Raw genomic sequence first — 18,121 nt, 5'->3', positions numbered from 1 at the left:
AGTTTCTTCAGCAATGTTACCAACCGCAGCTGGGGATACCAGAGGCACTTCTACCCCATTCTCAATCATAGTTGCATCATAGTTGTAAGGGATTGCCTTAGTAGAGGCATAAGATACCGAGCCAGGTAGCCTGATCACAAAGGGTTCGACTTTCTTTGTCTGAGGTACACTTTTGGCAGGGAAATCATGAAACACTGGCACGCTCATACAAACGTCACTAGAAACCAAGTGCTTGTTGTCCATTAAACTCTGTATATCACCCTGCACAATACAACAGCCCATAGGATTCTGAAGACACTCTGAACAGGAAGCATGATCGTGATTAAACAAGGAAGCTTGGCAAAGCTTGACATGTAGTGGCACCAAAGGAGTAGCAACATTATGGACATCTAAAGTGGGAGCCTCTCGAGGAATCCGAGATGTTTCAATTTTATCAAAAGCCTCAATCATGTTAAAAGCTGCATGGTCTGGAAGTGGATTGTCAAGAACATGCGGAACACTATTTTCAAAAGTCAATCGTCCTCTGTCTATTAGATCCTTTACAACGTACTTCAAAACATAGCACCCTTCAACATCGTGGCCCTGAGCGCCCTGATGGAATTCACATCTGAGATCCTGTCGGAACCTGGGAGGCAATGGCGTAGGCAGAGGCTTGCCTGGTCTGGTGACGCAATGCCCTTTAGCAAGTAGAGTTGGGAGCAGATTAGCATACCGCATTGATATTGGTGGAAAATAAGGTCTGGGCCGAGGGCCCTGTTGTTGCAGATGTTGCTGTTGAGCAGGAGGCTGTTGTTGTACCTGCTGAGCAATGGCATTAACGGGTACTGGTGGTTGACCCGGTGGCAGAGGATATTGCTGGTAGAATGGTGGGAAGAAAGGATGTTGAGAGTACTGCATACATTGGTAGGGTAGAGGTAACTGAGCAGCATTAATAGGAGCGACAGCAGCTGTAGACTGGTTGCCGGATACCATCCTTACTTCGGATTCCTTCTTCTTGTGGTGGCCATTACCGTACTTCTTTGGCGCATTGGCTGAGGACTCACCCTTTTCAAGAACAATGATACCTTCCCTGACAGCATCCTCTAGACGAGTTCCCATAGTAACCATGTCGGAGAAATTATTTGGTGCAGAGACTATCATCCTTTCAACATATTCCTTCTTTAAAGTTTTCAGAAATGTCTGTGTCAGCTCTTCCTCATCAAGCCGAGGAGAAATACGAGCAGCTGCCCTTCTCCATCTCTGAGCATATTCACGGAAGGTTTCGTCTGACTTCTGAGACAAAGATTTAAGAGAATCCCTATTCGGCTTCAAGCGAGTGTTAAACTCATAATGATTTTCAAAAGCAGCAGCGAGTTCCTCAAAAGTATGGATATTGTCTTTACTCAAACCAGTGTACCAGTCTGCCGCATCTTCTGTCAGGCTGTCCTGGAATCAGTGGATCATTAGTGCATCATTATCTGCGTAGTTGGCCATCTTCCGGACATACCGAATGACATGGCTATGTGGACAAGAAGATCCATTGTATTTGTCAAAATCTGGCACTTTGAACTTCTTAGGAACCTCAAATCGGGATACCAGGCATAGATCACGAGCCTTAGCAGAAACACCGTTTCCACGGCTAGCTTTGACCTCACGGAGCTCTCCAGCTAGCTCTCTTAACTGTTCTCTCATAGCCTCCACTATAGGGTCCTGTCCGCGCGGAGTATCAACATCGATTACCTGTTGCACAGTGTGTGCAACAGGATCGGTAACAACAGTAGTCACTTGAGGCATAGAGGTATTTGTAGGAGCAAAGGTTGTTGCAAGAATATGTCCTTGATTGGCAATACCAGAAATACCGGCTGCAGTATTAGGAGCATAGAAGGCTGAGAGTCCATAAGGGTGCCCATTGGGCATAACAAACCTAGCATCAGAAGCCACTGTAGACAGCGGGATAGATGGGATCCCTTCAGTAGGAGCTGGAACAGATGTGGCTGGTTGTTCATGTGCAGCCATCAGAGTAGACATAGTGTCATGAGCTTGGCCAAATCTTCTTTCATAGCAGCCAATTCAGCGCGGAGCTGAGCATTCTCTTCTTCGAAATTAGCCATGTGTCTCCTTCTATATAATCTTGTTTGATGAACTCTAGTTGGTTGGTAAACCTTACGAGCACGAGCCACCTTTCAGACTGTGGCAGAAGAACCAGGAGGTAATGAGCACGAGGGAAGTTTTTTGTGACCAATGAATGCATATGATGCATGAAATGTGTAAATGCATATGCAAAAAAAAAAGACTCTTTTTTGTGTTATCGAAGGGTTTTAGACAAATTAGAAATTTGTAGACATTACTAAACAAATGAAACATCATAACCAGACAAAACACGCAAACATCACAAGGTCTTACAAGATAATTCCCTTTGAAATGCTAAGCCAAGGGATAGACTTTGAAATGTAAACAACATAAACAACAACTGGAAACAACAACAGGAAACAGAAATCCTCAAGCATAGGAAGTAGAAGGATCATCCTCAGGCTTAGACTCAAACTCGTAGCTGCAGTATCGGGCATAGAAGTCACGGGCCACCCTATCCCTCTTGGAATCCCTCATAAGCAACTTATCTTTTTCTTCAATCTCTTTTCTAGCCTTAGCTAACTCCCTCTTCAAAGTCAAAACCTCATGAGTCTTCTGCTCATCTTTTCCATCCAAAGTCATGATCAGATTCTCAGCCTCATAGTATCTGGTCTTCCACTGATGCTTCTCTCGGCTCTCCATAGCTAGATGCTCTTGATACATCTCCTGAGTAGGCAGAGGTAGAGGCAAAGGCATGGTTGGAATAGATGCAGACACATATCTCATGGCGGGGTAAGGCATGCCAATCTTCTCAGCTTGGTTTATTACCCATTGAGAATACGCCTCATGAGCAATACCGGATCTCACACCCATATGCTTCACATCTTTCTTCCGAATCTTGGACCAAGCCTCTATGAAATCTTCTCTTATTCCTGTAGGAGCATTAGAGTAATGGAAGAAATAAGGAGATGTAGCAAGATAGATGGGCTTCTCTTTCATCGGGAAACCAAATTGTCGCAAGGCGAGCTCCGGGTTATAATTGATTCCACCCCGGGTAACAAGAAGAGGTACATTAAGAAAATTTCCACCACCGAAGATAATTTCTTTGACCCTAGCGGCGGGAGTGAGCCAAACCACTTCGTTAGGGGTAAGAGCCATAATCCGCTGTGAAATAGTCCAATTCTTTGGATTATCATGGAAAAACTTCGGAAGGTGCAAAATAAACCACCTGTATAGGAGAGGTACACAACAAAGAATGTATCCACGACCCTTGCCAGATCGATCGTGAATAGCATGGTATGTGTCAGCCAGCAAAGTAGGAACCGGATTCTTAGAGCAGAAGATCACAATAGCATTCATATCCACGAAGTCATCAAGATTTGGAAAGAGGATAAGCCCATAGATGAGTAGTGCAAGAATAGCCTCAAGAGTGTCCTGACAAGTAGTTTTGAGATCGGCTTTAGTGACAAGATTCTTGGAGACATCGGAGGTCTTGAGTTAGAGATCACGGGCAATAACCAAAGGAATAGGAGGATGCTCAAGACCCGTGAAAGGTGTCCCTTCGGCTATGGGTAAACCTGTCAAGGAAGAATAAGCCTCAAGAGTAGGTACCAACTGAAAGTCAGGAAAAGTGAAGCACTGATATTCCCGATCATAGAATTGCACTAGAGTATGCACAAGCTTCTCCTCCACATTAGTCCGGAGAAGAGTAAGTAAGTCCCCGTAACGATGTCGGAAACCGGTCGGATCCTCGATCTTGAGTGCCAAATCTCTCAAACTAGCTAAATCCACTTCCTTGAACTTGTAGGACTTAGTCTTCCCCATTCCTACAATGTTTACAAATTCAATTTGTCTAAGCCCTTCGATAAATGCATGGAAAAAAGTTTATGCATGTATGCATGATCACATTCAAGTACGGAGAGAACATGGGGGGTTAAGTTTCAAAGTCAAGGAGTCAGGGGTGGACACGGTGTCCGGTGATACTAGGGTTTTGGGTAATAGTAACCGGGTTCTAAAAAGTTCCCAAGTCGCAACCTCTCTTACGTATATCGTGGTGCCACGAGACAAACACTCGCTTCATGATTATCCGTAAGAAGGTCTAACTTGAGTGTAGTATCGCATGACGACTAAAACTTGAGACAACACTCCGTTTAGCCTCCGCACTACATCCTAGTAAAAGGCCATGGATGGGTTTGGTTATCTACGGTCCATAGCGTCATAGAACAATTGGAAGCAAAGTGCCTAAACGCGACAACACGCGCCGACAACATCACCCCCAAAATGCCTCAGCTATGTGGGATTGATCGCATAACCCAATACATGAGGCAACCCTCGGATTGAATTGTCGATTATATCCCCCCTAAATCCTAAGTTCACTCAGCCCGGGCGTAGGGCTTTAATATTCTCACCCCCACATGTTTGCAAGAATTTAAACATTTATTCACATAAGAAATCAAATAAAAGAAGCAAGTAAAAAACAAAAGCGCGAGCGTGAAAAATTAAGACTAGGCGTAACTCTCAAATCTCCCCAGTGAAGTCGCCAGCTGTTTTATCTTGGTTTTTCGGGTGTCAAACATTGATTAAGTTTGAACCTTTTTAACCTTTGATATCTCATTTTTTCTTGGGAAGGGAAAAATAAGAAACACCCTTGAGAATCGAGGTTCGGGAGTTGGTTTTGCTATAGGAAGGTATCAGGCACCTATAGCAACTATAGTATTCTATAGGAACCGTCTTTACTTTCTACACACGCGCTTTATTTTTAAATGCTATTTGAAAATGTTATTTACACCTAAGGGTTTGCTAGGTTAAGAATTGGAGGGAGAAGAATGTGATTGGATTTATTAAAAGGACAAAACTGCAAAATAAGAAAAGGACTGAACTGCAATTTGAAGGTCTAAAAGGACTAAAATGAAAAAAAAACTAAAAAGAAAAAAAATAAAATGAAAGAAAGGACTAAATTGAAAATAATAATAAAATTTGGTTTAAAAATGGTAAATTGAAAATAACGTAAAGTGAAACAATTAGAAGCAACAAAAGGACTAAAATGAACCAATTACCAAATGAGGTACTTTAAAGTAACCTCTCTGTCAAAATTTTATGTGAAATGACCAAAATGCCCCTAGGGACTAAATTGACTCAAAATGACTCAAATGCAATTTTTGAAATGAATTTTATCATAGAATTAAAGCAAGGATTTATGCAGACAAGTTGAAAAGACTCAGAGACATTTACAAGGACTAAAATGAGTTTGAATGCAGGAAATGACTAAAATGCCCTTTCTAATGATTTTTGCAAATAAGGTTCAAATAAAATGCAGAGAAATATGCAATTGATCAGAGACAAATTCAAATGACTTGAGATGCAAGAAAATCCTTTGTGTGGTTTCAAATGCAAGAAAACATAGACAAAATCACAATTGAAAAGATTTTCAAAGCAAAATTGGCAGATAAAGCAGGGCAAAATACCAGTGTAAAACAATAGCAAATTGGCAATCTTTTAAAGGTCCAAGACCATATCAGAGATGAAAAATATTTTGAGCAAGTATTTTTAGGTCCAAAATTAGGGTATGACAATATCCTGACTCTCATTCTATGCATGTATTAAGGATTAGGGACAATGTTTTTGATTTGCTGAATATGTTAGGATGGGGTGAGATGCTTAAACATATGAGGGGGTACGAGAACTTCACTTACGAGTTTTTAAGTTCTATCAATTTTAAGAAAGATAAGTTGAATTTTGATGACCCCGATCATAGAGTTTCCTTCTGGCTTTTGAATATTGATTACGAGATGTCACTTGAAATTTTTTGCAATGAAATGGGCTTCGCAAATGCGGGGTTCATCCATGATTCTTGGGATCCTAGCCTAAAGCCGGTTGACTATCAACCTGCTGACTTTTGGAAACAAATCACCGGACTTAACAAATTCATCACTAGAGCCAATAAAGCTAGCAACATTCACAACCCCGTACGTAGGTACCTTCAGAGGGTAATGGCTTGCACTATTTGGGGTAGAACCGAGCTAGGTAATACTAGAAGCGATGAACTCTTCATGTTATGGGCAATGCTTTATGACCACCCCGTAAACACTTGTTTCTACATGCTTGAGTACCTTGACTTCATCGGAACTAGAAAAGCCGGTATAGGAGAGATAGTGGTAGGAGGCATCATCACTTACATAGCTAGGAGTTTTGGCGTGCGTGAGGATGAAGGAATAAAACCAATAGAGGGAAACAATAGGCTCAACATAGACACCCTCATTGCTATAAATTTCATTAAACACCGTCCACCCCTCCATTACCAACTCAAGCTAAATGTGCCAATAATGTTTTTACTTCCCAACCCATCTCGGACTACAACCGAGGTGGAAGAGAATTTGTTGTATGATGATGATGTGCAGGTTCTTGAAGAGCAAGAGGTTGATGAAGGAGAAGGTGCTCACTTGCACCAAGATGAGGGAGAAGGTGCTAACTTGCACCAAGAGGAACACCATGGCCATGAAGCCGGTGAGCTTAACGAAGATCAAAGATGGGCATGGATTCACAATGAAGTTGAAAGAATGAGCACCGAGCAACAAAGGCAAGGTGTTGAAATCTCCGGACTAAGGAACGATGTTCAAAGGGGAAACCGCTTAACACAAGAAAACAATGAGATCCTCCGCCGGATGATGCAACACCTACAACTCCAAGGTCCTCCTTATGGACCTCAATAGACATTGTGAGCTTTCCTCTTCCTCTCTTCCCTTCTCTCTTCTCTCTTTCTCATACTCCTCTTCTTCTGAGCTCCCTTGAGCTCAAAAGATAAGATTAAGTAGCTTTATAGCTTTATTCTTTTGTTTTGTTTTTATAGCGAAAGGTAAGATTAAGTAGCTTGTTTTTAATGTAAAATATGACATAAAATTTTTCGTTTTGTCTCTTCTTTAATGGTTATTTCTTTTACATGAAAATAATTTCTTGTGTCTTTAGTGTTCTTGCTACACCCACATCTTGTTTTATTGTGAAAAATCTCCAACAAGAAAAGCACCCGATTGCAATCTTTGAGTAAATATATGAATAGGTATTTTAAGGAGCACGTTCTATCTTTAGTGTTAACTTAGACCCATAAAAGTCTTTAGAGTAAAAGTAGTATAAGTTTGTGTGGGAAAATAATTAATTGTGCTTTATTGTTATATTCTCTTAATTGTTAAAGTTAAAATGGGGAGGGAGAATGGCACCAACATGTGGGGGAAAGGACAATCCCTAACTTCCTAATTGTGGTGGTGACTCCCTAATTTGAACTTAAGTTCCAAATCCCTCAAATGAGGAAAATGAATTCATCAATGCTAGGGGGAAAGGACAATTACATCCAAAAAGACTTCCTACGCGGAGATGAAATAAAAATTTTGCAGCACTACTTAGGGTGATTTTGAATCTAGGGGGAAAGGAAAATTACATCCAAAAAGACTTCCTATGAGGATAGATAGCCACTAAGCATCTGCAGCCCCTTTGTGCTTAAATTGTTAATCTAATTTAATTTTAACTAAATTCCCATCACTCTTATATGAAATGAAGAAAGGACTTTTCTCGGTTACTTTAGCACTAGGGATAGAACCTGTTCCTCATAATATCTGTCTTATACAGGAGCAAGAAAAGGGTTGGACTGCACACACACACTCACTTAAAACTTGTTGTTGGGTTGAATAAGTCCACAAGGAATGCTTAAGGTTGTGATTAGTATGCTTGAAACAAAACCTTAGGAGAGGCATGAGTTTTTCAATTCTGTTGCCATGTTTAATCTTTCTTATTGCTGCTATGTCTATTGCCTTTTGCTTGAGGACAAGCAAAGATTCAAGTGTGGGGGAGTTTGATGAGTCATAATTTAGTCTATTTTAAATGCATTATTTAGTTTAGTTTTATTAAAGATTTGATTTGATTTTATTGTAAATTTATTTCCTTTTTGAATCTTTTACTTCAAATTGCTTTTTATTTTATTTTAGGAACGAATATATGGTGAAAGGTGTCTTGGAGCAAAAGAAAGAGGACTGGAGCAAATACAGTGCAGAAATACGAAGATACGAGACAAAAATATGTCTCGACCAAGTCAGAAGCTTGGCACGGTCCGTGCCAACATGTGACACGGCCGTGCCACCCTCCAGGATGCTCTTTTACTGCTTTTCTTCGAGCCCAAGTTACTCTGTTGTAATTTTACTGATTAGCCCTTATAGTTACTTAGATTTTAAGTCAATTGTAAAGCTATAAATAGAGGAGCACTCCATCATAAACATTCACCTTTTCTTAGAATATTTTCAGTACAATTATTTTAATAAAGTTCTTTTCTTTCTTTTATTTCTTTCTCGCAATTTATTTTATTGTCTTCTTTCTTCTTCCCCCATGTCTACGATGAACATGAGTGAGTAGACTTCTCTTGTCTTGGGGTTGTTGGATAAGTCTAATGACTTAATCCGGATCAAACCAAGCCTTATACCTTAATCTTATGTAACCTTAATTTCTAATCTAGATTCACCGTTTTAACATGAATTAACCATTATCAAACTGTAGAAACGAAAGTGGAGGGTTTGATAAATGTTAATTCATTATTCCAAATATCAATTCATAAAACGAAAGTGGAGTTTTGATATTCGAACAAGTGAATCTAGACAAGGATTGCGAAACATGAAAATAGTCTAGCAAACCTTGAGACATATAAAGTTTCGAGCTTCAAGGATTCCAAAGGCAATCACCCATGAAAATAGGTGTGGTTGTTGGAGGAACACACTCACTGAGACCGAAAGGAGATGTGATAGGCTAAAGAGAAACTTGTCTTTAGAAATTAAGACCAACATAAGGTTATAAGTTTAAGGCTTGTTTGTGAAAAGATTCGTTATTACGACAAACCAATAATCCCAAGGCTCTTTATTATTATTGTCATTTACCTTCAGCAATTAAACCTCCTTTTTATAAACTTTCTTCTCCTCAAATCATTCTTTTAAAGTTAATTAGATTGAACAACTCCCTAGTGGAACGATACTCTATTTTACTACTATTAATTCGATAGACCGTGCACTTGCGGTTTGGCCTATCAGTTCCTTACGGCTAACCCCGTTTCACCTAGTGGAAACCCCTTGAGCCAACCTAGTATGGAACACAAGAGACACGACCACTGCATCTTGCTTACTAAGTGACATGCGGGTTCCTTACGGCTAACCCTGTTCCCATCATGAAAACCCCTTGTATCCAACTTTGGAAGGAGTACAAGAGACATGGCACCTTTAACTTTAAAGTCTTAGTCTATGCATGCATGAAAATTACATCTATATATGCTATCTCTTTTACCTTGGATCCTTAAGCGATCCCACTAGAGGTAAACTATATGCTTGCTTAACTTGCTATGTGAAGAGATTTCTAATCAATTCACGTCTTGCCATACTCGTATGGTCGTTCTAGCTCCTATGCCAAGATAATACTCTATATCACTTCGCGTCTTATCAAACATATTGCTAATGCATAGTATTCTATTTCTTTACATGTTATTCTAGTTCTTGACAAGCTATGTCAAGGCTCTACTTTCATTCCCTTTCTTAGTGCTTATTACCCGAATAAATCGGCTTAAACTCTCCTGCGCTTTTCTTGATGTTTGTTTTATCTTGGTTTTCGGGTGTCAAACATTGATTACGTTTGAACCTTTTTAACCTTTGATATCTCATTTTTTCTTGGGAAGGGAAAAAATAAGCAAAACCCTTGAGAATCGAGGTCCGGGAGTTGTTTTCGCTACGGGAAGGTGTTAGGCACCCATAACGACTATAGTATCCTATAGGAACCGTCTTTACTTTCTACGCGCGCGCTTTATTTTTAAATGCTATTTGAAAATTGATATTTACACCTAAGATTTACTAAGTCAAGAATTGGAGGGAGAAGAAAGTGTTTGAATTTTTATTTTATTTGAATTGAAGGAATTTTGATTCCTTGCCTACGTACCCGTTTAAGGGATCAAATCCACCGTAGTTCTCTTCCAAAAATGTTTTTGTTTTTGTTAGTTGATTTTAAGTTTGAAAATTGGAATTTTGAAGAATGAAAGGGAGAGGCCTCAAGGGCATAAGATTGTGAAATTGTGAGGTTGAATTAGTGATTTTGAAAAAAAAAAGTCAATTATGATTAAGATTCATTGAAATTTTGATTAAGAAAATAAAAGAGAAAATCAATGGGGTTTTGGACCCCAAGGTTTATTAAAAAAATCGCTTGAGTGATGTTGTTCATGTTTTTTGGAAAAGAGAGTTTTTTCTAAGTTTCAAAGTTCCTAGACATACATTTAAAGCATTCAATCCTAAACATACATCTAAACATGCATACCCTAGCCATACATCTAAAATATCTATGTGATGTGTGTGCATGTGTCGGTGCTTGTGTCGGTGTACATCATTAGATTCCATTGTCCTTTACATCATGCCCTAGTTTACATTCTATGGTCTTGCAAGAATTTAGAAGTAAAATACAAAATTCCTAAGTTTTACATTCTAAGTATTGGTGTGGGAATTAAAGTGCAAGAAATGAAACTAAAATGGAAGAATGAAGTATGCTTATGGAGTGTATGAGACATGAAATGAAAGGGGTTAGTAATATAGGGTGATATTAAAGAAAATAAAGCAAGTAAAATATTAGGACAAAAGCATAGAAAACTTCACAAAATAAAGCCAAACAATGCAAAAATATGTCTAAAATTTACTCACAAAATGCAAGAATCCTATTGCCTAAAATTCTCACATTCTCATACATTTTCCAAAGGCTTAGAATCAAGTCTTAAAGTGAGAATTAGGGCAATATGATGGACTTGACATTTTTAAAGTGAATTTAGACATATATGCATTATTTATTCCCAAATGTAACTTGTAAAACAAGCAACTAATCAAGACTCACACACAAGCATCACCATTATGTACAAACAGTAGCTAAAGATTCATAGAATCATATAACATGTACATCAAATAGTCATCAAGAACATAGAATGGAATTGAGCAATTTTTTTAGAGGTTTTTTCACATAAAATCAAGAAATAATGCAAGAAAATGTGTTAATATTTTTTGACAAAATTTTCAGTGAACAAAATGCATAGAAATATCACAAAAATAACAAGAAATATACATGAATTTTTTTTAGAATTTTTAAAGGGTTTTTAGAGCTCAAGAACATATAAAACTTCACAAATTTCAACTAACATAGTAACAATTAATAAGAAAATACCACACATATTTTTAATCAAGATTTAACACATAACAACATCACAAAAATGTTAAGGAAATGATCAAGAACATATAGACATTTTTTAGGAATTTTTGAAGGATTTTTAGACTTAAAAATATACAAAAATTCACAAATTTTAACAAAAAATAGTAAACAAATTAACAAGAAATTCCACATATATTTTCCTCAGGTTTTGACACATAAAATCATCACAAGAAGGTCAAGAAAAATATTAAGAACATATGAAATTTTTTTAGGAATTTTAATATGGAATTTTAGACAAAACAGGGGTGCAATTAGCAAGAAATCAGTGAAACATGCAGGAAAGGGGGGTGCGTACAGCAAACGCATGCAGACATGGCAGGATGGGCTTGAGAGAGCAATTGGACCGGGTTAGTGGAGCAGGCATGGGTCTAACCGGTTCATTGGCCTATATAAGGCCTTGAACTGGTTTTGGGCTCACTTTCACTCTCTATTTCTCTCTCTAATGGAAACCTAGAGAGAGAGAGAGTCTGCAACAGACTCATCTTCTCCGATCATCTTCTTCTTTTCTCCGACGTGGTGGCCGGTGGTGGCGCCACCGCGTCGGAGCTTCAAACTACTCTGATTCAAAACCTAATTACAAAATCTTAAAGCTCTTTCTCTCCTCTACATGATTTTGAAACTAGTTTTCTGAGGAGAGGTCAGAATCGGAGTAGATCTACATTTTTTGATTCGATTAAACTTGAAACGAAAGAGAAAGAGAAAGGAGAGGAAACTTTTACCTCGATCTGTTCGGAGATTTGTGATTTCGTCGGAAAAATTGAACTCTTCCTTGTGATTGTACCGAACCGGTTCTTTTTTACTTCGATCTCTCTTCTTCTTGTCTTTTCTGTGATCGTTCAGATTCACTACTTTAGTGGTGAATTTGAGCTCGAATTGCAGGGAATCAGGTTCGATGATGATGATTCGTAACGAATCTCTGAGAATCTTGCAAATTCGTTGCAATTTTATGATTAATTGTGCTTGTTTATGGTGGAATTGATACGAATCTTTTGTGGGATTGAATTTCTGGAAAACTAGGGTTTAGAAAGGGGACGAATCTTGATGCTGATGATTTCCAGAATTTGTTGAATGTTCTTGAGAATTTTTTGATTCGGATTTGAGGAATTTCGATTTCAAATTAGTGAAACTGGATTAATTTGACTGTGATGTTGATAAATTTCGAAATCTGGATGAAAGTTTTGGATGATGAATCGGTTGTGAAAATTGAAGGGATACTCAAGAATGTTCTTGAGTGTTCTTGATATTTTTTGGCTTTTTGGTGGTGTTTGATCAAAAATACAGAGAAAGAGAAAAGAAAATGTGTTTGTGATGATGTGTATGAAAATGAATGGATCCCTTGACTTTGACTGATGAGTTGGCTTTATAGATGGTGACTGTGAACCCTGGACCAATGCTGAGCTGCCAAGTGTCTCTGGACCTGTAACTAACTTTTTGGACTAATCTGCAATTAACCAAACTTAAAGGACCAAACTGCAAAAACTGAAATAAAAAGGACTAAAATGCAAAAATAGCAAAAGGACTAAAATGTAATTAAAATAAAATTGGTAAAAAATGTAATTTGAAAATAACGTAAAGTGAAACGATTAAAAATGACAAAACGGACTAAAACGAACCAATTACCTAAATGAGGTACTTCAAAGTAACCTCTCTCTGTCGAAATTTCGTGTGAAAAGACCAAAATGCCCCTAGGGACTAAAACGACTCAAAACGACTCAAATGCAATTCTAAAATGATTTTTTAACAAGGAATTTAAGCAAAAGTTTATACAAGCATATTGAAAAGACTCAGAGACAATTTTTGGAAATTAAACAGAGTTTTAACACATGAAAAGACTAAAATGCCCCTAGGGGCTAAACTGACTCAAAATGACTTCAAATGCAATTTTTTAAAATGGATTTTGACATAGAATGGAAATAAGGACTTATTCAAACCAATTGAAGAGACTCAAACAATTTTTAAGGCCTAAAATGAGTTTGGATACAGGAAATGACTAAAATACCCTTTTTCATGAATTTTGCAAGTAATATTGAAATAAGATGCAGAGAAAGATGCAATTGATCAGAGACATATCAAATGACTTGAAATGCAAGAAAAGAAGAATTGAGCTAGTATTTTTAGGTCCAAAATTAGGGTATAACAATGTTCATGCGAAGATTGCCATGATTGTTGATTCAAGGATCATTTGATGTTATGTGCATTGCCTAGATGTTGTTTTGGGGTTACAAAGTTATAAAACGATGAAAGGAAGGCTTCAGAATGCACCACCGACCCTACAAAGAGCCAACAAGCCAAAAAGCATGCTGGCAAGTCAGAGGGTTTCGCTATTAGCGACCCTGGAGTGAGTTTCTTCTAGAAAATTTCGCTATTAGCGAAATAATTTCGCTAATAGCGAGTTTCTTCAGGTCGGTGGTGCTGATTTTGCAATTTTGACCCAAAACTCGTCAAATTCGATCATGCAATGCACCATAAACTAACATAAATTAACAAGAATTGCTTTGGGGTACTAAAATTCTCTTTATGCTTAAACTAACATAAATCTTTTTTTCTTGCTAAAATTGCACAACCCAAAGGATGGTTAAACTATCTAAGAACTCACCTAAATAAGTTTCTTGCATTTCCTCAAGCTTCAAGATCAAACCCTAACTTCCACTTCATTCTTGATCTATATCTTTCCAACCAAACCATGCCTAATCCATTCTTCCACTTGTTTCTTGCTTGCTAAGCCACTAATTGCATGAACTTGGAAGCTTTGATGGTACATGATTAAGGGAAAGGGGGCGGCCAAGTAGAGAGAAGAAGGAGAAACTTTCTTTGCCAATCCTAGAGAGAGAAAGGTTAAGGGAAAATGAGATATTTTGGACCAAAACCAAATAAATATCCATTTGGATGCAATTACCAATTTTCCCTTGCCTTAAACGTGTTTAACACGACTCTGGTATATAAATCTTATTAAGCTGACATCACGTAATAAATATTATCGATTACACTCGTTTTCCATGAACTTTCGTCCTCTGGCACGCTTGACTGGTAATATTCCGATACTGACAAGCGGGATATTACATTCTACCCCCCTTAAAGAAATTTCGTCCTCGAAATTTAGAAATCTTCTACCAATCACTGCGACTAAGACTTGCCTTCCTTGGTTTTAGTCACACAAAGTCTAATCATACCCACTCCAAAAGGTTCGTCATATACTTTTCTCATCAAAGCATGCAACTCGTCTTCTTTCTTAATTCGCATAAAATCGAATATAGTTCTTCAATCTTAAATTCCTCTTCGGAAATGGATGTCTTACTAAACCATCATGGTTGAAATTACATTTACTACATGTGAACCGATTGTCTTGGATCCATATCTTATCTACTTAGCATATGCCATCAAATAAGTAACTTATCATTAACTAGAACACTCAGGATTTGCCTTTTAACTAGAATCCTACCGGAAACCAGGTTTTCCCTGCAATGCTTTCTTGTGTCTAAGACATCTTTCTTATGAACACATAGTTCATACTTAATCTTTCTTACAGTACTTTGAAACACATGTCTCTTACTTATGTTACTTATCTTGATGATTCTACGAGTCTCTCATCTCTATTCAGAGTCTTAAGAAACCTATCTATCTCTTTGCACCCGAACTCATGGGTAACTCATCTAACTTGGCCTGGAGAAGCGAAATCAATTATGCCGATTCACCTGACAATCTATTAATCAACCTTGTAATTCACATGCTTTGGAACTTCTGACTTAAACTACTAGCACTTGAATGCTCCTAGTAGAAATCCGTACATTCCACATGATCTATAAGCGAACACTATTGTTCACTTCATCAAACTTTATCTTCCATAGCGTTTGCATACTTTCAAGTACCGCTTCTTGTTAGTTAATAACGATACTCATTCTAGCATTTTGCTTCAAGAAATTTCTAAACATTGGTACATAGGTTCTTGGAACGAATAGATACATGACTAAAAACAAAAGTCAATTTTAAAACCGAGTCTGTAATGATACTGCAGAACCACAGGACGAGTCTCTTTATTCTGAAAAAGGTTTTACAACTCACCCCAAGCTTATCTATAACAAGTTGGTCCTGAAGTCAGTACGTCTTAAGTGAGCTTACTTGCTTAGTACGTGCTTCATCGGTTTCAATAATGTAAAATATTTTGCTTTTAAAATAAACATCATTCCCAAGTTCCTTAATACCCATCTTAACTTTAAGAGTTATAAAATCATGGCTTGACATTATTCTAGCAAGTATCGTTATCACTTAACAAGTATGGTATAAGAGGATATGTACTTGATCACACATATCTCATGAATCGTATTCCCTTATCATAGTACATACCCTTCCTGACTAATCAACACCTCATCTACGGATTCGTCATCACCAATTAGGCAACCCGATTACTTCATTTGTGGTGACTCTAGTCTTCCTTGTGTTACTTAAGTGAAGATACATCCTTTATACTTTTACCTTAGTCATCACTGACTGTATAAGCATTAATACTTACTTATCATATCCATGAATCAACAAGTATGGTATAAGAGGATATGTACTTCATCGCACATATCTCATGAATCGTATTCCCTTATCATAGCACATACTCTTCCTGACTAATCAACACCTCATATACGGATTCGTCATCACCAATTAGGCAACCCGATTACTTCATTTGTGGTGACTCTAGTCTTCCTTGTCTTACTTAAGTGAAGATACATCCTTTATACTTTTACCTTAGTCATCACTGACTGTATAAGCATTAATACTTACTTATCATATCCATGAATCGTCCTTCTGACTTCCCATGGTAGACTCATCTTGTACTCAGACATACTTTCCTTACGCATCTAACATTGTATCTTCGTATACTATATTTTGCTTAATCATATCAATACTTGCTCGTTGATTTTTCTTTTTCTTTTAAAGAAAACTTCATAAATGAGCACACGGGTCATTGACGTCGATGATTTTCCACCATTTATATTTATAAAAACATACTGAACCTAGGCCCCAGTCGTTACTCTAAAATCACGGAACTAGTTGACAACACATCCGTGCTATCAGATCTTGTTCCAGGTGAATTTAGCTTACCCTATACTAGTTGTGACCGACTGGTACCTACAAAATTCCATTTTAACTCCAAAAAAAATGTCTCTTCAATCACCCATATGCGTATATCTTTCTAAACTCAGGTAACTTTATGATTCAACATCATCACGAGCCTTAGCAAGTCAATCAAGCAAAACATAGGTTCGAGGGATACTCATAACTCCACAAAATCCGAGAATCTTGTGATTCCACATAACTTTAACTCCTTTCTTCATGTCTTCACATCCGTGACGTCCATTCTAGATACCGGAACCTCTAAACTCTTGATCTAAGCTCATTCTCGACTCTTGATACATTAACTTCCAAAGTTACCTTAATCCAAATCGATTTCGTTAATAGTTGCTCATGCCCCTTTTTTTTCTTTTGGAAACCTTAGGATGTGATATGCATTCATCACTTCATATCATAAAAGGTTTTCGTCGCATAAAAGGTTGTAAAGACACCCCTCAATAGTCACTGCAGACCCTAGAGGCGAACTGACAATTTTTTGGAAAAACTGAAAATTTCGTCCCAGGTTTGCTATAAGCGAATGCTTCTGGAGCACTTTCGCTATTAGCGAAATTTTCTCTATTGGTGAGTTTCTTCAGCTCTACTGTTAAACATGCTTTGCATAAAAATCTCATTTCACAAGTAACCTAATGCACATCAATCATTCTCAACATCATAAAATATTCTATAATATATGCATGACAATCATCAACCTATTTCGATACAATTCTCGGCACGTCAGAAATTAATGCCTTAGTCCCGATAACATAAAATTTCCACTTAAATCCTTAACTTCTTCTACTATGAGTAGCTTACCTCATTACGTTGCCTCTTAACACAACTTCCCAAACACTAGAACCATGTCCACTCTGAACATACAAGTACGTAACTTCAATCACATAACACTATTCCTGAGAACCTACTAACTCCGTCAACCTATGTCGATTTCTCTTTATCTTATAGCCTTGCGCTTACGTTGCAGAATACAATTCCTTTCTATAAATTGGATCCGTTCCAACAACGATTCTTTCTGAAGCTTCAGGTCATACTTAGATAAAATTCCAAATTCTTCACTTATGGGTATACGAAGTTTCATTAACAATCTACCCAATGTTGTCGGAGCATTCTTCTTAACATTGCCTTACATTCTCGGAGGATTCATACTTCTACTTACTTAGTTCACCGGCCACCTACTGGCACGATGAACTTCTTACTAATACTCATTCCGAGTTCTTACTTCTAAATTCACACTTTTCAGTGCATCTTCATCACATACTTCGCTCCTCCTGGGTCCTATTCAGCTCTCAGGCATCCGTTCTAATCGTCGAATGCTAAATTGAGTTGATCAAGCTCATCTAACAACAACAACTAGAACATTTACCCGGAACCCAATGGCCCCAATACCTTAGTTGTGACTTAATGACCTGCTCTGATACCTTAGTACTGGATACATTAAAATTTACAACAATTAAACTTCAAATGAATATATTTTACAACAATATGCGTTCGTACAATAAAAATACAACTCAACTTTTCTAAAACATAGTAAGTGCGTCCTGGAATATCCATATCAACCTACAGCGGGTACGAATGAACACTTGCTGAAACATCCATTATGCTACTAGCTTGCCATCCAACCTGTTTATCTGAAACAAATAAGGATTGGGATGAGACATAATAACTCAGTGAGTTCTACCTAATCCTAGGCTATAGGTAACCTCAG

The sequence above is a fragment of the Medicago sativa genome, chromosome 7 (assembly GCF_051527215.1).
Source record: "Medicago sativa cultivar Bolivia chromosome 7, Bolivia_mono, whole genome shotgun sequence".
NCBI classification, from domain to species: Eukaryota; Viridiplantae; Streptophyta; class Magnoliopsida; order Fabales; family Fabaceae; genus Medicago; species Medicago sativa.
Note: the sequence above shows the minus strand (reverse complement) of the source record.